The following is a 24,240-nucleotide window of genomic DNA, read 5'->3' on the forward strand; positions in this document are numbered from 1 at the left end:
TTTTGATGAACTGCTACTTTCAGTCCTGTACCTTTAAAATGCCTAGTATAGGTGGAGCAGTCATCCCCTCTGACCCCGTAGTCCAGTTGCCCCGCTTGTTTTCAAGTCTCGATCTCTGATCGACGAGCCAGACCCGACACAGCACATACACCCCCTTCGTTGTACGACGCTACAAAGATACTATCGGGTACCGAGGGTGACACCTCGCTAAGTACTCCTGATGATGTCTCTGTAGTATAGCTAGTCGGTCGTGGTTATCGAGGGTGATTCCTCTTTCACCATTCCCGATGACGCCTCTGTCGTGCCACCCCGCGAGTGTGGGACCCCCGAGGGTGATTCCTCTAAGCCCACCTTGACGGGTACATCGTTCGGAATCCAACGAGGGTGATACCTCGGATTCCCCCCGATGTTACAACCACACAGTTACTCGACCATGTTACTGGGATCATTGGTGATTAGTTGTAAGACGGGTGGATTCCCGTGAGACTGTGTTGATGGCCTAATTAAAATGCTAATGGATTTGGGTATTTGATCTGGGTTGGTCGGAGACCTTTTCGCACTAACCGGCTACGCGGGAAGAATTATGGGTACTCGGCGTCGCGTTATCAGCCGAAGCTTTTCAGATGCCAGCAATGTAGCGGCGCGCTCCCGAGTGGTCCCGAGATGCATCGCGCTTGTGATTAAGGGATGCTAGGACTGACGTCGGCCGCCCACGCCACGTGCAGGAGCGTGAAGGGGAACTGGGCCCATGAACCCTTTGTGATTAGGAGTTAGACCGGCGGGCTGGCCTCTTTGATTAGTCTTAGGTGGGGCTGCGACGTGTCGATATTCCGAGGCCGGGCAGGACCCAGAAAAGTATGTCCTGCCAGAGTGTTATCGAGCGTGACGGGACATGTGGTGCACCCCTGCAGGGATGAAAATTAACTATTCGAATAGTCGTGTCCACGGTTACAGGACGACTTGGAGTTGTGCCCCGATCTTTTACAACTACCAATATTACTTAACTGGATTTACTTTGCCTCGGGATTGCTTCCTCGCAGGGAGTCGAGGGAGGATCTTTAGGCGTGACCTCACTTTAATATTGCTGCAACAATATGACTATTAATGTTTTACCCCCTGTTCTACTCTTGTCTATTGCTGCAAGACCCTGAAGATGCTAGTCTTCGATAGGACTGGGCCTTCTCTCTCTATTCTCGCATTGCTGCAGTCAGACCACATATAACCCCCCTTCTTTGATACTGATGCATAATTAGAATAGTTCTGATGTAAGACTTGCGAGTACTTTGGATGAGTTATCTAGTGCATGCAATTTATGAATATCATTAAAATTCTAGTGCATGCAATTTATGAATATCATTAAAATTCTAGTGCATGCAATTCACTTGCTTTATTATGTCTGTTTTCTTGATGTTTGCGAGTATATTCAAATGTACTCACTGGCTTGCCCCTCGCTATTGTCTTCACCAGACCGCGTATCTGGAGAGGAGCACAATGATTACAACCCCACAACCTAGGCATCGATGGTAGCAGCCCCGCGAGATATGAGTTATCCAGGTCCGTTGTTGCGGGAATGGAGTCCCATGGACAGTAGAGATCCATGAGTCGCTTCTGCCATCAACCACTAGAAATCCCTATTGTACTCCTTGGACCTTCATGGTTTTGTACTCCAATTTTTTAATTGCTTGAAAATTCTATATCAAGGAAATGTCCACCAGCTAACAGTAATCCCGAGATTGGTGAGCACAAGGGTCATTCACTAGGAGTCTATATCCCGGAAAACCAGCCCGGACAACCTTGGTATGAGAGCTAGACTGACAAATGGATAATCCTATCTTAGCCAGGTGGATAACCCTAGGTTTACACACCATCCAAACCTTATCATATCCATAGCCAATCCTATCCTATCTGGTAGCCTACAAAGTGACCACCCTACACCTTTCGGTAGTCGGTGCCCAACCTATCAACCTAGCCTAGTGGTCGCGCGCCTGTGGCCGACACCTAAGTTCTCACATCCGCAAGCATGCTATGGAAGACTCTTTTGTCCTATAAAGGAAGCGTTTTCCCCAACCAAGTACACCACAACCACCTTTCAAATCCCAACCACCAAGATGTGGGGACGAGTTGTTTACAACGAGACCACCGCATCTGAGCTCTGAGGTTTTGTAGCCGTTCTCGCCAACCTCACGCCGTCCTTTTGCCCTAGAAGAGTCCCCAAAATATGTTGTGTACGAGGAACACACAAGTGATGCCATCCATAATTTCTAGGCCACGGTGCACATCTACGCCAGGGGTATCTCGCTAGAACGCCCCTATCGGTTCACTGGAGGGACAACTTCCTACGAGCCCCAAGCCATCCAACTAGTAGCCCGGGAAGCTATAGTTCAACTTCGGCGCATGTCGCCGAGGGTTAATTGTCGCTCTTTTTACTACTACCCTAGCCATGAAGGCTATGGCAGACCAATCCAGATCACCAACAGAGGCCATGAGACGAACCCAACACTGTTGCATCTTGTGTGCTACTTAAGGGCACAAGAGGAACTGTTCGATTAGGTCACACTCAACTTGATTGCGACATGCAAAGAGCTTGCTCGCCTAGGCCCGATGAAAATGGAATCTACACCCGACACCAACAACCCAGTAGTGTTGTTCAAAATACCAATCGAACCCTCAAGGTTTTCCCCTGTGACCAACCCGAGTAATTGTTCATCTCCTAAGTAGAGCTGCACCGCATTTTTGGGATCTTCTCCAACGGGGTTGTGACCACTACACCCGCGTGGGTCATCATTGCTACCCCAACCCTATAGCTATGCATCCTACTCTAGGCAACCCCGATGCTGAAACCCAAGGAGAAGCCTCGACGTCCACGAGACACGCTCTACTGAATGTCAACAAAGTAGACTAAGCATACCCAAGTAGTACCAAGCCTTAGTATTTCCTACGTCGCATAATATTATGATCCTCTATTGTCATAGATAAATTGCAAAACCGTTTGTATGCCATTATTTTAGTGGTGCTACATGTGACCATGCATAGATCTTTTGGCATTGGGTTGCCTAGTAAATTCTCGGCGTAGCTGCCGAAAACCATCCTAGTCACAACCACAATAATACGAAACATTTTGCGATTATATCTGTGACATTGACCCCGACCACCCTAGAGCAGGATCGATACCCAGGATCATACCCACACCAAAATATGTTATCTAGCCCCGACTCTATATAAGAGGCCACTCCCGTGACCATACCATGCATCCCTCGCCTTGTGCACTGCCTTCACAGCCATTTTCCCCATGTCGCACCTTGGGATTCATCTGAGAAGCTGAGATGCAACCCCGAGAAATTTTGTTAGGATATTGTGGGACTTTACCGGCCGCACTATGGGCTCCCCCACCAACCCCAGTACGAGTTGTTCAAATCGAGGATCACTTCCACTGCCTCGAAATATTTGGGAGTTGTACACATCCCACCAGTAGTCCCAAATCAAGACCCTACCAAAGTCGCCTTCATCGGGGAAATCTATGCCAACTCTAGAAATGGCCATAGAAGTTGTTGCCTACAAAGCAACTACCAGCCTTTTGTTTGCAATGTTGTATGCCAGCGAATGGGGGTAGTATTACTTCCCGAGCCGTGCAGCACCCGAAGAAGAAGCATATTTTCCCAGTGGGCGAACAAAGAAAAATCTAGTACTCACCAACCTTGTTTAGTATGCCATCACTCACGAGCGTTTGACCTAGCGAGTGATGGACTTTCTCCAAACCCTTGCTGTTATGAATCCATAGATCGCCATTGGCAGACCGCTGAGGGAAGACCAGGAAGGACACATCCTACGACACATCCATCCGCTTTCCCCGGAGGAGGAAGAATGCGTTCCAATGTCGGGGATATTTCCTCAGAACACTGTAGATTGTACCTTTGCACCGTAGACGTTAGTCTAGCATTAAATTGCAAGATGTGATATCTCTGTGTATCTTAGGATTTACTCTTTCAATATATTATTTTGATTGTAGTGGCTTATAAGTAATTTTTGTTGCTATGATTTATAATTGACTGTTTTTCACCCTTAGCAAATCATGGAGAGAGATTTTTTCAAAGCACTAATGCAACAAAAAATTTCCAACATAAATTTAAATTATGTGTCACCATGACATCCGGCTCACAACCACACCCACTCTACCACATATACTCAGTGGAGAACGACGTACACATTTAGCACCCAATTTATTGCCTCACTAGCACACCACGGGTCTCCGAAGTAAAATTTGTGGATGATTATTTCTGTGAGACTTAAAGCTAGCACAGTAACACCCACTCGTAACCGATATCGATGCCTAGTCCTCATGAGCACCGCCACTGTGAAGAGACACCACTCGAGCAGCAGCATCGCGGCGATCATCTTGGATCATCACGCATAAGAGCATTGAGAATCCAAGCAACACCGCACCGCTCCGGCCAGAAGGATCGTACACGTCCACCATTAGAGCCTCGTCTTGAGCTCGTGTATCCAGAAAGAAGAAGGAGGAGGAATAAGAAGTGAGGTAAGGTGTGAGGAGGAAGAGAGGAACATTGCAGTCGTTTTATAGCTCAAGTTTGGTGTACAGTGAGCGAAGTCCACCAGTGTCGCTCGTCACTCGATTGCTAGTGTTCGGAGGCAAATCCATGACTAGTGTTAATAGAGCACTTGCCCACGATGTGAATGCACGATGTGCTGGCAGCAAACATGTCGTGCACTACCGTAATATGACCCTAGATGTCCTACGCGCTAAACGCCGCATGTGGAGAAAGCGTGGGAAAGCGCGAGAGAGAGGAGAAAGAGGAGAGACGGAGGTAGAAGAGACTAGCAGTGGGCCCTAGGTCCACCTATCATCAAGAGAGAACATTATACAATCGGGTACGACAAGCAAAATTGGGAATTGCAAATTTTACTTTTTTCCGAAATTGTCGTAGCCCTAAGCAGCAATTCCTCTGTTGCCCAACCGTAGGATTTCTCTCACAGCCCCAGTACCTCACTGTAGTTGCACCAATTATCTGCACTCTCACTATAACCACATCGTATTGCGTGAGTAGAATACTTAACTTCCATAGTATTCTACACAGTACTAGGAGTAATTTTAGCAACCGCCCTTAGCAAATCTTGAGGACGAGATTTTTCTTAAGGGGGTAGAGTTTGTAACACCACAAAAATTTGACATTGTTTTTATTAATTAAAAAATTCCCATGAATAATTTTTTAAATTTAGGTTGGTCCTCTGTTATTTTCAGCACCTTCTCTGTCCTATGTTTTCTAAAATTCTTCCATCCAAGTATAAGCTTTTGAAAAAATATTGTGGTACTTGAGGGTTTTCTTAAAACATTTCAATTCATTTTGTAAATTCAGTGGGAAATATTTTTTATGATAAAAGTTGTGAAATTTATTTACTTTTAGTTACATTTTCATTCTTTAAAAGACGTGTTGCACTACAACCATTTTAAATACTTTCTCTAAAATTCCACCAAAATTTGGAGATGTCATGTAATGCATATATAGCACTTCTATGCAAAACCCCAACTTGTCCTTTTTGAAAAATTTGACCAACCATCCCAATTTCATTTCTAACCCAATTTGGTCTTTTGAAGTGCAACCCTAATTTCTCTTACTCAAATGGATGTGAGGTTTCTTCTACTTATAGTCCTTTCAACCAAAACCTTAGGTCAAGGATACCAACCCAATTGCAACTTCGAAGTACATCTAAGGACTCCCTCAAGTTGTTGTCAAGATGTGTATTTCTGGAAGGATTACACTAGCAATGTTCTTAGTTTGCCAAACTAGCTTCACCACCATCTATATCATCTAAAGAGGCATCATCCTGGTAATTTGTGTCACGAATTTTTTTTTCCTATTCGGCCCTAGCATTCTCTCAAACACCTTATGTGCATGGAAGAAATTGGCAAGACCCTAAACTTTGCATTGTGGGCCTGCTCCCCTGACCCTGCCACCATGTCCTTGGATCCTTTCATGTCATTTGTAACCCTCCTACCAAAACTTAGCTCCACTAGGATAACCTAGCGTGCTCTGGCATTTCGTCGAGCACCTTGTGCGCATGCCTAGAGCGCGAGCAGAGCGCGCGTAGTGCACGCGCCCGCAACTAAGCCGCCACGTCCACCTACCACACCCTCCTACTCGCCCTGACCCTCCTCTAATCGCAGAGCTACGCTAGACCCCCACCGAGAGCTCCCCCCGTTCGCTATCGCCGCCCCAACACGCCATGCACTGTTCAGCATAGACGTGCTTATCCCGGTCCCCCTTAGCTTTGCCGCCACCCCCACCTGCCTCGCCAGCGCAGCGCTCCGGCCACAGTAATGGAGAGCCACCGTGGCCATCTCTAGAAGCCACACGAACCGCAATTCTAGTACTATAAAAGGGGACCCGTTCTCGCCCACCTCCGCAACACTCCCCTCCCATCTATCGCGAGTAGGGATGCAAGCGGCGCGGGACAACCCGCTAAGCTGCAACGCCGCCCCGCATAATTAGCCCACTAAATGCTGCCGGACAAACCGGGTGAAGCGGCTTTAATGATCCGTCCGCGATGTCGAGCGGGATCCCGCATGTCTCACGTATGAACTGAATTTTTAGCTCAGTCGACGTTGTACTCCAGCGGCGAGACCACATGTGGCCCTCTTGGTGGCTTGGTGCTCTGCAGACTCATCGTGCTCGCCCTCGTGTTGTGACAAAGACATGCGTTCGTGCGGATCAAGTTCGTACCAAGTCCTGTGAGCGGCATTGCAAGCCTGCAGGAACCGAAGGGGAGGGCGAGCCTCTGCCGGAGCTCTCTCAAGTCCAGAGGAGCGCGTGCGGCGCGCCGTTGCTGTAAGCCGGGAACGGCTGGCCTACACGCAGCAGCGGCGGCGGCTTCGGGCATCCGACGACGTGAGCGCACCGGTGCACCTGGCCACCCGGCAGTACATCGCCGAGTACCTCATCGGCGAACCGCCCCAGCGCGCGGCCGCCCTCATCGACACCGGCAACAACCTCATATGTATCCAGTGCGGGACGGCGTGCGGCCTCGAGGCGTGCGCCAAGCAGGACCTGCCCTACTACAACCTCTCGCGCTCGTCGAGCTTCGCGGACGTGCCGTGCCGTGCGCGGACAGCGGCAAGCTATGCCCTACCAACGGCGTGCATCTTTGTGCCCTGGACGGCAGCTGCTCTTTCGTCGGCAGCTATGGCGCCGGCAGCGTCTTCGGGTCGCTCGGCACGGAGGCCTTCACCTTCCAGTCAGGCGCGGCGAGGCTGGGCTTCGGGTGCGTGAGCCTAACGCGGAGCACGAAGGGCGCCCTGAACGGTGCGTCCAGGCTCATCGGGCTCGGCCGCGGCCGCCTGTCGCTCATCTCCTAGACGAGCGCCACAAAGGTCTCCTACTGCCTCACCCCCCTACCTCGGCAACCACGGCGCCTCCAGCCACCTGTTCAGGTCTGCTTGCACATTGAATAAATTGCGGGTTTATGACGGATTTATGCGGGCTGCCGCATTGTCCCACGTTAATTCTAATGGAGGGTGACGGACAGCCGCAAATACCCGCAGAATGCGCTCCCGCCCGCAATAACCATTAGCGGGCAGCGGCAACCCGCCCCGCTTGCATCCTGAATCGCGAGCCTCCCAGAGTTGCTAGGCGACCGAAACTCATCATCTCCCTCACCTCCGATCAAGTTCTGTCGCCACCACTCTCTGTTAAATTCCTTGCAACCAGAGCCTCTCCAGTCTCCACACTCACTCTCTTCACCAGCAGTCTTCCTTCAACCCCGCGAGTCGATTCCTCCTCCTAATTTAGCTCGTAAGCCACACTAGATAGAAGGTCATCCACGCCCGTAGCCGCCGTCCGTCGGAGAGCTCGCATTCGACGGCTCTGCCCACCCCAGCGATCGTATCCCACATCCACCTGACCATTGCGAACCATTGAGAACGACAGCGCGTCCATCCCATGTCACCGTGCTCCCCATCGCCAGCAAGGATCACCGGAGGTCGTGCCTCTGCTTAGCCACAGGAGGGAGTAGGCCGGTTGGACCGGTCAAACCTGGCAGTAGGCCAGGTGGGACCTACTTTCAGTGTCATAGTTGTCCCCGCGCACTGGTTTAAGTGAAAGTGTATTCCCAAAAGTATGTATTACTACTCCTATTTAGAAAGCGCATTCATTTCTGAAAACATTTTGTTTTATGTTCGTATTTAAAAATAGAAGTTTGACCCATCTTTGACTGCCTCTAGTTTCAAAACTATAATTCCAAATGAACTAATTCTTTTTCTATTACTTCTCAAATTTCCCCTAGTTTATTTTAGTATTTATTTCAAAAAATTCCAAACAAACTTTTATACTGTTTTCAAATCGTGTGTTGATTTGAATATTTTGAAAATATGAAAATGGGGTGAAGGACATTATTTAAAGTTTTGGAGTGCACCCAACATTTCTACATACTCAAGGCAAGCATCTTGAACACTGATATGATATAGTTGAGTGTTTGTTTGCTATGGTAAATAAATCCATGACTATGTTATTTGAAATAAAACTTTGCACATGGGAAAATTATCCAGTGCATGAATTTCTTCGTATAAAGTATTTTCTGTTAAACATGAGATAATTGTCATAGCAGTTACTACATCATGCTACACATGCCTATGCTTGTTCGGGCAAATTTCTAAGGAAGGTTTTCGTTTCGGGTAGACGTGGCCGTGGAACTAATATCCCGTAGTGACGAGGATGAACAGTGAAGGCATGATGGGGCATGATGGGTGGTGACCCTGTTGGGTACTACAAAGTAAATATGTTGTATTAACCATTGCAGGGAAACTTAAACCTCCTGAGTCGACCGTAGATCGAGTTTTGTTCCAGTAACCCCTATACTTGTTCCGTGCTACCACTTATCCCTACCACAAGTAGGGTATGGTTCAGTAGGTTGTAGACCCATTTGTTTGCACACACCATACAGAGAGGCCATAGTGAAAGATACAAGTGGCCCCTGGTAGGCATATCACTTGGTCCGGGTGCATGGGTGTTTCGTTTGGACCGAGGGGGTAGTGCCCATCTCTGCGCGCGTTATAAATATTTTGATCCCATGCTAATCGAGATCGAGGTCTCCTCACTTAGAGTTTTACTTAACAATTGCCATGGGTGATTCCTAGCATCAGGAAGTTAAGCTGGTGTGTGCGGGTTAGGTGTGTTTTCAACTCAAAAACCGTAACCATAATTGGTCAACGTTGTTGGTTGATTAAAGAAATCCATTACTCGTGGGTAAAGAGTACACCCTGTGCAGAGTATAATATCTATTCGAATAGCCGTATCCACGTTTAAGGACTACACTCTAGGATAGGTCAAGTGTCTGTCTTGTGAGGAATAGATTGAACCATGATATCGATGAATCATGATGGATGATCGTTATTATCAACTTTGTTGTGGGCTAAATATTTCCCTTATATGAATTGTTGAGATTTTTCCACCTGAATACTCATGTGATTATTTTCATTATAAACCCTTTATGCGGCGTCGCTTTAGTCGTCCGAGCGTGGCAACATATATTATTATTTTTCTTATAAGTCCTTTATCTGGTGTCGCCTCAGACGCCCGACTGTGGGACTCAGATATTCGTTTCTGATAGAAGCCCTTTATGTGGCGTTGCTCAGACGCCCGACTGAGGCATGTTATGCATTTTCCATTCGAGGTATTGCTTTAGACACCCGATTGGCACATTTTATTTTCTTGGAATCCTTGAGAGGACAACTGCTCAATGTTCCATTTGTATTCTACCTTCTCGTATTATTTAATTATTCTTGGTGCGGATAAATTATCTACATACTTGCATTTATGAATGAATCTTATAGATTATTGAATATCATTAAAATTCTGGTGCATGCAATTCACTTGCTTTATTATACATGTTTTTTTAATGTTTGCGAGTACATTCAAATATACTCACTAACTTGTCCATGGCTATTGTCTTGGCCAGATCGCGTATCTGTAGAGGAGCACGATGACGACAACCCCACAACCTAGGCATCGCTGGTAGCAGCCCCGCGAGATAGGAGTTATCCAGGTCAGTTGTTCCAATGGGAATGGAGTCCCATAGACGCTGGAGATCGACGATTCGCTTTAGCCATCAACCACTAGAAATCCCTATTGTACTACATGAACCTTCATGGTCTTGTACTCCAATTTTGTAATTGCTTGAAAATTTTGTATCAAGGAAATGTCCACCAGCTAAGAGTAATCCTGGGGCTGGTGAGCACAAGGGTCACTCTAAGTTTATATCCCGGAAAACTGACCCTGACAGTTACTTGTCACTTGTTACGAATTATCTTGCTACAAAACTATTTATCATTGTTACTCATAGCACTTGCAGAGAATACCTTGCTGAAATATGCTTATCATGTTCTTCTGCTCCTCGTTGGGTTTGACACTTTTACTTATTAAAAGGACTATGATTGATCCCCTATACTTGTGGGTCATTAGTAACCCAACCTTTATTACGGGCGATCCCTTGAATTGGGACCTAGGAAGAACAAGCTATTGGTTAATCGAGGAGAGTAACCAATAACCCTCTCTATGTGAAGCTGCAAAACTCTCGGAACTATAAGAGAACTATCCTGCAGACTTGCAAGATGGCTTAGTGTGTTTTTATTGGTTAAACATCATAGCCCACGAAGCTTGGGCGTTCTCTAGTAAGCCCACGAAGAGACCATGGAGTATGACGTATACTCTCCACCCACGGGGTAGGCTACTGGCGACCATGTACTAGTTGGGACTTTGAGTACAACTTGTTCTCAAAACCTGCAACTTAAGAGTAGTCCATTATTAAGTTGTGAATGGATGTAGCTTAAAGCTCTATGCACATGTTCATCTTATCAATCTCTGTTGAAACAAAAATATATTAAATGAGTGGCAAAATCAGGGGAAACACTAAATGGACATTTGAGATTTGGTGCGGGTTTATTGAATACTAGGCTTGGCCCATGTATTTTTATTTTCATGAAATTCCTAAAGGAAACCTCAAAGGGCCATATATAAGTGGCAAGTGAACGTGCTATGTTTAGTCCCACCCCGGGTGTGGAGGAGGTTGAGACCAATTTAAATAGTCAAGGCTCTCCACTCCACTAAATGAGGGCCAATGAGAGAAACAGAACACCACACATGCGGGTTGGCCTCACATGAACGGGGTTGGACGCGAACAAGGGTCGGGTTAAGGGCGTGGGCATGCGGCATGCATGTGAATGGTATGCCGAAATTCTGGTACATGGCCTTGCATGAGCACATTTCCCTTTTTTTCTTTTTGGTTCATTGGGAGACAAGTTGATTGTTTTCTTGTGTGGTAAGTTCACGACTTGAAAACCAAGTCAGGTTGAGGTCGTGACCACGACATGATACAACGCAATTTCTCCTATATATACGACTTACCTTTCATGGCCACACCAAAATAAATTAGGATTTTGCCTCGAGATCTTTTTATAGTTCTCCTTTAAGTTTTTTGGGTTGTGTGCATCTGTAATGCCCTTAGGACATTTCGTTGTTAGAAAGACTCGGTATAATTGGTACCTTCATGATATTAATATATTCCACTTGTTGAAAATCTCCCAACTTACTCCGTCACTGTAGTCCACTCCATCTTGAATGCTGGGTTGCACCACTGAGCAGCTCTTCGGAACCTCTCATCCTTGTGATTCTACACCAGGAAAGATTGAATTATATTTTTAGAAAGTGCATCTTGCAACTGCTTAACTTCATCATCATGAGTCATCTTCCATCCAAGTGAGGTGGCGTCGCCTATCGATGTTTCCAACGTCATTGTGACGCCCTCGATTTAATCGTACTCTAACCATACACGCAAATGCGTACGATCAAACCCAAGGACTCACGGGAAGATATCACAACACAACTCTAGACACAAATAAAATAACATCAGCTTCATATTACAAGCCAGGGCCTCGAGGGCTAGAATACGAAAGCTCGATAAACACACGAGTCAGCGGAAGCAACAATATCTGAGTACAGACATAAAACATGGGGTGCCTTAGAGAAGGCTAGCACAAAAGATACAACGATCGAACGAGGCGAGGCCTCCTGCCTGGGAACCTACTAACTACTCCTGATCATCAGCGGCCTCCATGTAGTAGTAGGTACCGTCGGGGTAGCAGTCGTCGTTGGCGGGGACCTCCATCTCCTGGGCTCCATCATCTGGTCGCAGCAAAACGGATCAAGGGGACAAGAGGGGGAGCAAAGCAGCGGTGAGTACTCATCCAAAGTACTTGCAAGTCTTACATCAGAACTATTCTAATTATGCATCAGTATCAAAGAAGGGGGGTTATATGTGGACTGACTGCAGCAATGCGAGAATAGAGAGAGAAGGCCTAGTCCTATCGAAGACTAGCATCTTCAGGGTCTTGCAGCAATAGACGAGAGTAGAACAGGGGGTAAAACATTAATAGTCATATTGTTGCAGCAATATTAAAGTGAGGTCACGCCTAAAGATCCTCCCTCGACTCCCTGCGAGGAAGCAATCCCGAGGCAAACTAAATCCAGTTAAGTAACATTGGTAGTTGTAAAAGATCGGGACACAACTCCAAGTCATCCTGTAACCGTGGACACGGCTATTCGAATAGTTAATTTTCATCCCTGCAGGGGTGCACCACATGTCCCTTCACGCTCGATAACACTCTGGCCGGACATACTTTTCTGGGTCCTGCCCGGCCTCGGAATATCCACACGTCGCAGCCCCACCTAAGACTAATCAGAGAGGCCAGCCCGCCGGTCTAACTCCTAAGCACAAAGGGTTCGTGGGCCCAGTACTCCTTCACGCTCCTGCACATGGCGTGGGCGGCCGACGTCAGTCCTAGCATCCCTTAATCACAAGCGCGATGCATCCCGGGACCACTCGGGCGCGCGCCGCTACATTGCTGGCATCTGAAAAGCTTCGGCTGATACCGCGACGCCGAGTACCCATAATTCTTCCCGTGTAGCCGGTTAGTGCGAAAAGGTCTCCGACCAACCCAGATCAAATACCCAAATCCATTAGCATTTTAATTAGGCCATCAACACAGTCTCACGGGAATCCACCCGTCTTACAACTAATCACCAATGATCCCAGTAACATGGTCGAGTAACTGTGTGGTTGTAACATCGGGGGGAATCCGAGGTATCACCCTCGTTGGATTCCGAACGATGTACCCGTCAAGGTGGTCTTAGAGGAATCATCCTCGGGGGTCCCACACTCGCGGGGTGGCACGACAGAGGCGTCATCGGGAATGGTGAAAGAGGAATCACCCTCGATAACCACGACCGACTAGCTATACTACAGAGACATCATCAGGAGTACTTAGCGAGGTGTCACCCTCGGTACCCGATAGTATCTTTGTAGCGTCGTACAACGAAGGGGGGTGTATGTGCTGTGTCGGGTCTGGCTCGTCGATCAGAGATCGAGACTTGAAAACAAGCGGGGCAACTGGACTACGGGGTCAGAGGGGATGACTGCTCCACCTATACTAGGCATTTTAAAGGTACAGGACTGAAAGTAGCAGTTCATCAAAAATAGGCTATGCATCAGATATAGGAGCTAACTACAACAGTAGCAAAATACTAATGCAAGCAGTAGGAAGAAAGACATAGGCGATATAGGAATGATCAAGGGGGGTTTGCTTGCCTTGCTGCTCTGCGGCAAAGGACTGATCGGCAGGGTCGTAGATGTACCCGGCAGCAGCGTCAGTCTCGGGGTCTACCGGTAAGAAGAGGGGGAAGAAACAATAAATAATAGCACCGATGCAACACAAAGCATGACATGGCAAGGTGCAGGCTAGACATGAGCTAACGCAGCAACATCCGTCATAGACGGGTCGGAAGAATATCTGATGATATTTTCCGGGTCTCGGGCTACTACCGGTTATACTGGAAACGATGGAAATGTTCCATGTTTGCTATGCTAGGGACGCATGACAGACGAATGGACCGTGTATCCGGGTTCGTCTCGTTTTGGTGATCAACTTTCATGTTGAAATTATTTTGATCTGACTTACGGATTATTTAATATTAATTTTTAAAGTTTTATTTAATAATTAGGAATTAAAAACAGATTTAATTATTTTAATAAAATCCTATTATGACATCATCGCGATGTCATGCTGACATCAGCAGTTGACTGGTCAACTGACCAGCGGGTCCCCAACGTCATAGGCACAAGTTTTTATTAAGATTAATTATTAATTAATCAGATTAATTTAGTGGGGGACCCACGTGACATACTCTAATTATTCTAATTAATTAATTTAACTAATATATCTATTTTTTTTTTAATAAAAACATTATTTTTATTTTTATTTTAACTATCGCGTGGGGCCTCCCTGTCATAGACAGCGGGTGCGTTGGCCCCACCGGTAAGTGACCTTAGGCCAAAATACTCGATTTTACTCATAGATATAAACAAGCAAATATCGTATTCCTCCAATACCTATATACGCAATACATACATCGTATATCATACATACATACATTCATATATACGGAATACATCATTTGATTTTATTTTCTTTTAACTCAACAACAGTCCCATCTCTCTCTCTGTTAACAGAGAGACAGAGAACTCTCTGCTAACTCAACATAGGGAAAACACCTTCTTCAAATCCTCCTACCAGTCACTACCGTCGACGGATCGGGGTCCCGTTTGCCGGAACGGAACCGGGGCGGTGAGGGGAACGCGACGGTGGGAGGAGCCCGAGGAGGGGCTCACCAACGTTGATGAGACGGCCCGATGAAGCCAGAGTTTGCGGGAAGCGGAGGTGACGGCGAGGAGGAGGACGAGGCGGTGACGGTGACGGCGCGGTTCCGGTGAGGACGGTGACGGTCGTTCCGGCGAGGAAGAGGTGTAGGGGAGGCCCGGTGGGGGAGGGGCTCGCCGGCGGGGTGGAGGGCCGAGGGGGCCTGTCTCCCTGCCCGGTCCCTCCTGGACCGAGCGGGAGGAAGGCCGACGGGGGCGGGGGTTGGGGCCTAGAGGGGTTCCCGCCGGCGGGGCTCCTCGGGGCTGCCGAGGGAGAGGAGGGGGAGGCCGTAAGGGGGGCCGCTGGGGGAGGTAGAGGGGCCGACGGGGGGGGGGGGGGCTGGTGCCGGCGGGTGGGGAGTCCAGCGAGGTGGAGAGGAGGGCTGGTGGGGGAGCTCGCCGGCGGGAGGGCTCGCCGGCCAGGGAGGGGTGGATCTGAGGGGGGCGACGGGAGGAGAGGTGTTCGTGGGGGAGAGGGGCTCCTGGGGTGGGGGCGAGATGGGGTCGTGCGGGAGGGTCTGTCGTGGGGGGGGGTGGGAGACGAGAGAGGTGGGGAGCTGTCGGTGGGGGTGGGACCCCCCACGAGGCGAAGGAGCCCCCTGGCGGCGGCGCAAAGGGGGGGGAGGGAGCGAGGCAGGGAAGGGGTTGCCTCGCCCTAGGGTTTGAGGGGGGGGCGGGGTGGGCTGGCCAGTTGGGCCTCTTGGCCCAGCTCGGCCAGGGGGGTGGGGGTTTTCTTCTCCTTTTTTTGTTGTTGTTTTGTTTTGTTTTGCTTTTTTTCCTTTTCTATTATTTCTTTCTTTCTAATTTATTTTCTTATTATTTTTAATACTTTCTTTCTCTAATAGTTAATAGGAATTTACAATTATAATTATCTTTTGTTTTCAATTTCTGAATCCAGATAGAAATTCAATGCGGGTCATCGACGGTAATTCTCGATGATGTGGCATCACTGCGGGTGATCACTGTAGCTTAATTACAATATTTACTGTAGCAAAAGTCGAGGATGTCACAATTCTCCCCTACTAACAAGAATTCTTGTCCCGAGAATTAAGAGGTAGAGGGAAAGAGCCCGGGGTATTCATCACGAAGATGATCCTCGCGTTCCCAAGTGGCTTCATCTTCAGAGTGATTTGACCACTGCACCTTAAGGAACTTGGTGACTTTGCGACGAGTCTTACGTTCCGCTTGGTCGAGAATGCGGACCGGATGCTCTTTATAAGAGAGGTCTTGTTGTAGCTCAAGCATATCGTGATCCACTGCTCGAATAGGGTCCTTGAAGCAGCGACGGAGCTGAGAAACATGGAAGACATCGTGAACCTGAGAAAGGTTCGCCGGCAGTTCCAATTGATAAGCCACTCTTCCACGCCTTTCGAGAACAGTGAAAGGACCAATATAATGAGGAGCTAACTTGCCCTTGATTCCGAAACGGTGTGCACCTCTCATTGGTGTGACACGAAGATAAGCCTTTTCGCCAGGTTGATAGACCATATCTTGATGATGACGGTCATACTGACTCTTCTGACGAGACTGAGCAGCCTTCAGATTCTCATGAATAATGCGGACTTGATCTTCTGCATGTTGAATAATATCCGGACCGAAGAGTGATCGTTCCCCAGTTTCTGACCAATTCAGAGGAGTTCGACACCTTCGCCCATACAATACTTCGAAAGGGGCCATCTTCAGACTAGCTTGATAGCTATTGTTGTAAGAGAACTCGGCATACGGGAGAGATTCCTCCCATTTCTTACCAAAAGAAATGACACAAGCTCGAAGCATGTCCTCGAGAATTTGGTTGACTCGTTCAACTTGTCCCTGGGATTGAGGATGAAATGCAGTGCTGAAGGACAGATGAGTCCCCATAGCCTTCTGAAAACTTTCCCAGAATTTTGAAGTGAACAAGCTGCCACGGTCCGAACTGATTACCAACGGAACACCGTGAAGTGAAACAACTCTTGACATATAAAGATCTGCCAGCTGACTAGCATTAATCGTTTCCTTGACGGCCAGGAAATGTGCAACTTTGGACAGTCGATCAATGACGACCAGAATAGCATCATTACCTTTCTGAGATCTGGGAAAACCAGTGACGAAGTCCATTTCAACATGGTCCCATTTCCACTCGGGAATAGAGATAGGTTGCAGAGTTCCAGCAGGCTTTTGGTGTTCTGCTTTGATACGCCGGCATATATCACATTCTGCCGCATAGCGTGCAATGTCTTGTTTCATATTGGGCCACGAGAATCTTTGCCGGATGTCTTGGTACATCTTGGTACTACCCGGGTGAATAGACAATGGTGTGTCATGAGCTTCTTCCATCACCTTCCCAGTCATCCTGAGATTTTCCTTCTTATTTGGGACGAATAGGCGACCCTTGAAATACAAGGCGCCACCTTCATCAATAGTGAAAAAGGAGGGTTTACCCTTCGCAATATAGCTCTTAATCCTGTCGACATCATCGTCAAAGTCTTGCAGATTCTTTATGGAGCTCACAAGATCTGGTTCAACCACTAGGTTACTGAGGGAACCCTGATTAACAACACGAAGGTTCATCTTTTGACACTCTTCAGGAGGGGGAACAAGGTAACCCTGAGGAACAATGTGGAGGTTCAGCTTACGGAATTCCTCTTGCACACGATCGTGAACCTGATGAACCTGGAGGTGGTTGTAGTATGACTTGCGACTCAAGGCATCAGCCATTACGTTAGCCTTGCCAGGTGTATATGATATACTACAGTCAAAATCTGCTATACGCTCCATCCATCTTTGTTGACGCAGGTTCAGCTCCGGTTGAGTGAACAAGTACTTCAGACTTTGATGGTCGGTGTAGATTTCACAGCGATTACCGACAAGGTATTGTCGCCATTCCTTCAATGCATGAATGACTGCGGCAAGCTCGAGATCATGAACTGGGTAGTTCTCTTCATGAGCACGCAGTTGACGTGAAGCATAAGCGATCACCTTGCGATCCTGCATTAGGACACAACCTATTCCTTGACGAGAAGCATCACAGTATATGACGAAATCCCTTTTCGTATCTGGAGGAGCAAGTACTGGAGCGGACGTCAGTTTGTCCTTGAGTGCCTGGAAACTTTCCTGGCATTTATCAGTCCATTCATACTTAACACCTTTGTGAAGCAGGTTGGTTAAGGGCTTCGCAATCTTGGAGAAGTTCTCGACGAATCGACGGCAATAGCTGGCGAGTCCGACAAAAATTATGACTTGCTTGACATTCTTCGGGGGAGTCCAGTCAAGAATAGCTTGAATTCGTTCGGGGTTGACCGCAATACCATCCTTGGGAATCACATGACCAAGGTAAGTCACTTCGTCTAGCCAGAACTCACATTTGGAATACTTCGCATAGAGTTTATGCTCCTGAAGCTTATCCAGTACAAGACGAAGATGTTCAGCATGCTCTTCTTTGTTCTTCGAAAACACCAGAATATCATCCAGATATACCACGACAAATTTGTCGAGGTAGTCCATGAATATATAATTCATCAATCGAGAGAAGGTTTCCGGTGCATTGGTTAAGCCGAAGGACATGACGGTGTACTCGTATGATCCATATCGAGTAACGAAGGCGGTCTTAGGAATATCCTCCTTGCGAACACGGATTTGGTGGTATCCCAATCTCAAGTCAAGCTTAGAGAAAATGGTGGAACCAGCAAGTTGATCATACAAATCATTTATCCGAGGGAGAGGATATTTGTTCTGAATAGTGGCCTGGTTGATAGGATGATAGTCTTGGACCAATCAATTTGTCCCATCCTTCTTCTTAACAAAGAGAGAAGGTGCTCCCCAAGCAGAGGAACTCGGACGGATGAAACCCAGACGGAGCGAGTTGTCAATTTCTTGCTTAAGTTCAAGGAGTTCATGTGGTGGCATTTTATAAGGACGCTTGGCAATAGGAGTGGTACCGGGTACCAAGTCAATATCAAACTCGACAGCTCGAGCAGGGGGAATCCTCGGAAGTTCTTCTGGAAAGACATCTTGAAATTCTCGGACCACTGGTATGTTTTCAATCCCTTCCAGAGGCGACGCATTTAATGCATTCAAAGCATACAGTCGTGCCTCAGCATTACGGACGAGATGCGCATGGTAGCTTATTACTTCATCTGAAGGGTGTAGGAGGTGGACGGTCTTGGTGGCACAAACGATCGATGCCGTATGAGCTTTCAACCAGTCCATCCCCAATATGAGATCAATGTTGGATGACTTTAGTAGGATGGGGTTGGCAAGGAATTCTAATCCTTCAATTTCAACTGGAACATGGGGGCAAACCACAGAGGTTCGGCATTCGCCCCCAGGGGTGTTTACCACTATCGGGATGTTCATCTCTTCGCTCCTAATATCATGCATGTATGCAAAATTTTCCGACATAAAGGAATGCGATGCTCCTGTATCAAACAATACAAAAGCAGGTACTGAGTTAACGAGAAGTGTACCCATCACGGTAGCAGGCTGGTCTTGAGCTTGACCCATATCAATGTTGTTGGCCCGACCACGAACATAAGCAGGCTTAGCGTTGAAGTTGCGGTTCTGGTTGTTGCCACTGCCAGTTGCGGGAAGTGTCAGCTGATTCGGATTCTGCCTGCAGTCTCTAGCACGGTGACCTGGACGGCCACACTTGAAGCACAGCCCGTCCTCAGGACGGGAAGGAGGAACTCGAGGCGGTGGAGCTGGAAGCCTCGGCTGCCTAGGTGGTGGAGGAGGCAGGCGAGGTGCAGCATAGGACGGCCTCGGAGTAGGAGCAGGTGCATGGTACATGTTGTTGGGAATCCAGATCTTCCGCTTCTGTGCAGATGAGCCCGAAGATGAGCCCATGTCACGGGTGCGCTTGCTGCTATCTTTGTATTCCTGCAGACCAGTCTCAACCTGAATAGCCTTGTTCACGAGGGTGGCGAAATCAGCATAGTCCTGAACGAGGAGTGTCAGCTTGATATCAGGGTGGAGGCCTTCACGGAACTTCTCCTGCCTGCGTGCATCAGTCGCAATGTCTTCTTCAGCATAGCGACATAATTCCAGAAATTCCCGCTGATAAGCATCCACAGTCTTGTTGCCCTGAACCAAGTTGCGGAACTCACGCTTCTTCCGGTCCATGATTCCCTGGGGAATGTATCGAGCACGGAAAGCAGCCTTGCACTCTGCCCAAGTGATGATAGTTCCATCGGGCTGAGAGCGCCTGTGGCTGTCCCACCATTGAGCAGCGGGACCCTTCAGAAAGTAGGCGGCAAAGTTGACATAGCTCGCCAGGGGCACGTTGGCAGACTCTAGCTCATAAGAAATGTCATGGAGCCAGTCATCAGCATCAAGAGGCTGAGTTGAGCTGCGGTAGACCGCAGGGTTGAGACGGCAGAAGTCTTGCAGTGTCACGCCTTGCGGTTGGTTCATGTTCGGCCTTTGGAACTGATCCATGATCCCTTGCATAAACTGGCGGTTCAGCTCAAACTGTTGGATCATCCCCGCCATATACTCAGGAGGCGGGGGTGGTGCATCGTTGGCAGGGGCACGCGGGCGGCCAGCTGGTCTAACCATCCTGTTAAATATTTAGCAGGGGTAGTTTGGCTTAAGGTAATTGCAAAGGCATCGCGCGCATTCATGAAGTAATTAAGCATAATGGAAGGGAAATGCGATAGATACTCCATAGTAGTTGAGTTCGACATACAGACCCATACATAAGTTCGATTACAGACTAACGATTACAAATTCGAAATTTGGCGATAGCCCGGACGCATTAGACGATACCCTGGACTCACTAGGCGGCGCGCAGGCACGCGGTGGAAGAGTACCACAAAGAGATGTAGCGATAAGGCTAAATCAACGTCGGAGAGGACGATCGAATCCTGGTAGCTGGCGGTGATAGAAGGTAGGGATAGGACCCTGTGTCCCGTTGTGACTCTGGTGACGGTACCGCATCCAGTCGAGGAGCTGAGGTCCAAGTGTAGGGGTTCTACCCCCAACATCTGTCCACCCGAGAGCTGATGGTAGCTCTGTCCTGCTTGGCTCGTGGATGCGCATAGGGGGAACCCTCGGGCAGTGTGATGGCTGCAGCTCTGTCAACGCGTCGTAAATACGAGCGCGCGTAGCATACATCTCCACAGTCAGAGCTCGGAAAGCACGATCCATTGCCTCAGTGTACTGCACCAGAACCCGCGCGTCGTAGTGACGCGTCACGTAGGGGGCACAGACAGCGACGTAGGAACGGTCGCTGCGCTCCCGAACGTCAGAAGCGTAGGCAGTGAGATCAGATCCAGTCTCATCCCCAACAGGAGCATGCGGGATGTATCTGAAAGGGCTCTCCTCCAGGTGAGGGTACGCTCCACGGAGACGGGTGATAGCGATGTAGGCCGCATCATGGACGGCCATCTCGACCGACACTCCAATACCACAGAACACGTGGCGCTCGAGGGTCTCGCAGCCCCTCCGGTCGAAGATGCGAACCTCAGCCTGGTACTGGTACTGGTTGTACTCGCGGAAATCCTCGAACACAGTGTACTCGGGGTACCAGCGATATCCCAGCCTGGTCAGGAGGTCGACCAAAATGGCCGGGAACCCAGTCGTCTCAGTGGCCCGTGTCAGGCGCACGTGCTGTCTTGCGGGACGCATCTGAAAATAAGATTGACGGATGTCAATGACAGTGTGTGTAATACATATTCAGGAGAAAAAGAGTAGATAGTCCAGCGCTCCGGGTCGATGTGATTCGAGAACCTAATGTTAGAGTTAGTAAAATCTTTGACCCGAAAGAGAAGAGAGAGTAGAGCCGAGAGTATAGGAAAGGAGTAAAAGATACTAATACCACCTAATTGAGATGTGGGCCCGTAAGCCGCAACATCAGTGTTAGTAAAGTTTTTCAAACACTAGACTCAACCTCGGCCAAGGAGTTGGAAAGGGGGCTACCTACAGGCAGTTGGCTCTGATACCAACTTGTGACGCCCTCGATTTAATCGTACACTAACCATACACGCAAGTGCGTACGATCAAACCCAAGGACTCACGGGAAGATATCACAACACAACTCTAGACACAAATAAAATAACATCAGCTTCATATTACAAGCCAGGGCCTCGAGGGCTAGAATACGAAAGCTCGATAAACACACGAGTCAGCGGAAGCAACAATATCTGAGTACAGACATAAAACATGGGGTGCCTTAGAGAAGGCTAGCACAAAGGATACAACGATCGAACGAGGCGAGGCCTCCTGCCTGGGAACCTCCTAACTACTCCTGATCATCAGCGGCCTCCACGTAGTAGTAGGCACCGTCGGGTTAGCAGTCGTCGGTGGCGGGGACCTCCATCTCCTGGGCTCCATCATCTGGTCGCAGCAAAACGGATCGACGGGACAAGAGGGGGAGCAAAGCAGCGGTGAGTAGAATCGGACAAAACTTTTTGTGAATTATTTTTGGGTTTTATAAGGATTTATGGAGCGAAGAACCGCCAGAGGGGAAGTGTCAGGGGGCCACAAGACAACAGGGCGAGACCCCCCAAGCCACACCGTGATTGCTTGTGGGGCCCTCGAGGCTCCTCTGACCCAAACTCCAATCCTATAAATTTATATTCTCCGAAAAAATAGGAGACAAGTTTTCATCGTGTTCTACGAGATGGAGCTGCCGCCACCTTATGTTCTTCCTTTGGAGGGCTGATCTGGAGTCCGTTTGGGCTCCGGAGAGGGGGATTCTTCGCCTCGTCATCACCAACCCTTCTCCATCAACATCACTATGATGTTCACCACCGAGAGTGAGTAATTCCTTTGTAGGTTGATACGTCTTCGTCGCATCTATAATTTTTGATTGTTCCATGCAATTAATATACAACTTTCACATATTTTTGGCAACATTTTATATGGTTTATTGGACTAACATATTGATCCACTGCCAAGTGTCAGTTCCTACTTGTTGCATGTTTTTGTTTTGCGGAATATCCATATCAAACAAAGTCCAAACATGATAAATCTTTTACGGAGAATTATTTTGCCATATACGTGATTTTTGGGAGGTGGAATCAACGTAAACGGAGGCCCACAACTTCCACTACCCACCAGGGTGCGACCCATACCCCCTAGCATACGGTGGTGGTTAGTGCCCACCGTATAAGTCAGTTGGGGCAACTGGGCAATTGACATAATTATAAACGCACCGCAATGCTAATTATGCTACTTGAAAGTTAGAAGCTCAATAGTAATGGGAAGTACACGAAGATAAGTAGACCGTTTATTCACCAGCATCTACTTAATAATCATCCAGCTTGAGATATCTATCCAGAACATCTCGCTGGTATTAAGTTGCGAGCCCCACCCAAAGTGTAAACTCAAATCAATGGACAACTGCATTAACGAACTTGGCGTAAGGTAAACAATCCTTGCAACCGCGGTCACAAGCACCGTTCTTTTCTCCCTGGTGGCAACAACACATCCCCTAGTCTCATGTTTCTGTCACTCAAGCTAGACATGAGGGGGCATGAACCCACAATCTTGCATAACGCTCCCTCTTGGAGTTACAATCTACTACTCGGCCAAAGCAATAAAGAGAAACAAAGAACATGCATGAATCACTAAGAACATAATATAAAAGGATAATCAAATATATAACTCATCACAATCAGAACATAATCTCATAATCCATCGGATCCCAACAAACCAAGCATAGCAATATCAGGAAAATTACATAGATGCCTTGATCATGTAGGGCATCTCACCAGGGCTAATCATTGAAGCACAAGATTGGACAAAACACATCACATAGCTACCGGTCATGGACTCATGGTCTAAGGAAGACTACTCACGGCACGTCCGGGAAGCGTCCATGGCGGTGGAGAAGCTCCCGGAGGTCAATCCTCCCTCCGGCAGGGTGCTGGCAAGAGGTCTCCTGACACTCCCGATCTCGGAAGCACTGCGGCGGCGGATCGATGGAGAAAATCGCGATTCTGGATATGCTGGAAGGGTTCCCGATCGGAGGGGTAAATATAGGCCAAAGGAGGGCATCGGAGGAGGTGGGGCCCACCCATGCGACCCGTGTGCGCGGCCAGGGGCCAGGCTGCGCAAGGAGGCTGCCTCGGCAGCCCCTGGCTCCACTCTGGCCCATCTTTGGTGCTCCGGAAGCTTCCACATGCTGATTTTTGTATATTTTTCTAGGGATTTTTAGGACTCTGTAAATTTGGCTAAAAGTCTGTGCAAAAAAGACATCAACAGACAGGAACTGGCACTGGGTGTACTGAGTTAGTAGGTTAGTTCCAATATGTGTAAAAGGATATGAAAGTGTAGCAAAACATATAACAATGTCACCAAAAAGATCATGGAACAAGCATAAATTATAGATACGTTTGGGACGTACCAACATCCCCAAGCTTAATTCCTGCTCGTCCTCGAGTAGGTAAATGATTACACAAATAATTTCTATGGTGACATGCTAACACATATAAGAACTTCAAAGTATAGCAAGTAAGATATGCAATTCAAGTCAAGACAATAACAAGCAATAGTCTATAT

At 48.0% G+C, this 24,240-nt stretch overlaps 1 pseudogene; it reads left to right on the forward strand.

Annotated features, from left to right (window-relative positions):
• The first annotated feature begins 4,746 nt into the window (after window positions 1–4,746).
• On the forward strand, window positions 4,747–7,532 carry LOC123427357 (annotated as a pseudogene).
• Window positions 7,533–24,240: the final 16,708 nt, after the last annotated feature.

The sequence above is a fragment of the Hordeum vulgare genome, chromosome 2H (genome assembly GCF_904849725.1).
Source record: "Hordeum vulgare subsp. vulgare chromosome 2H, MorexV3_pseudomolecules_assembly, whole genome shotgun sequence".
In the NCBI taxonomy this organism is placed as follows: Eukaryota; Viridiplantae; Streptophyta; class Magnoliopsida; order Poales; family Poaceae; genus Hordeum; species Hordeum vulgare.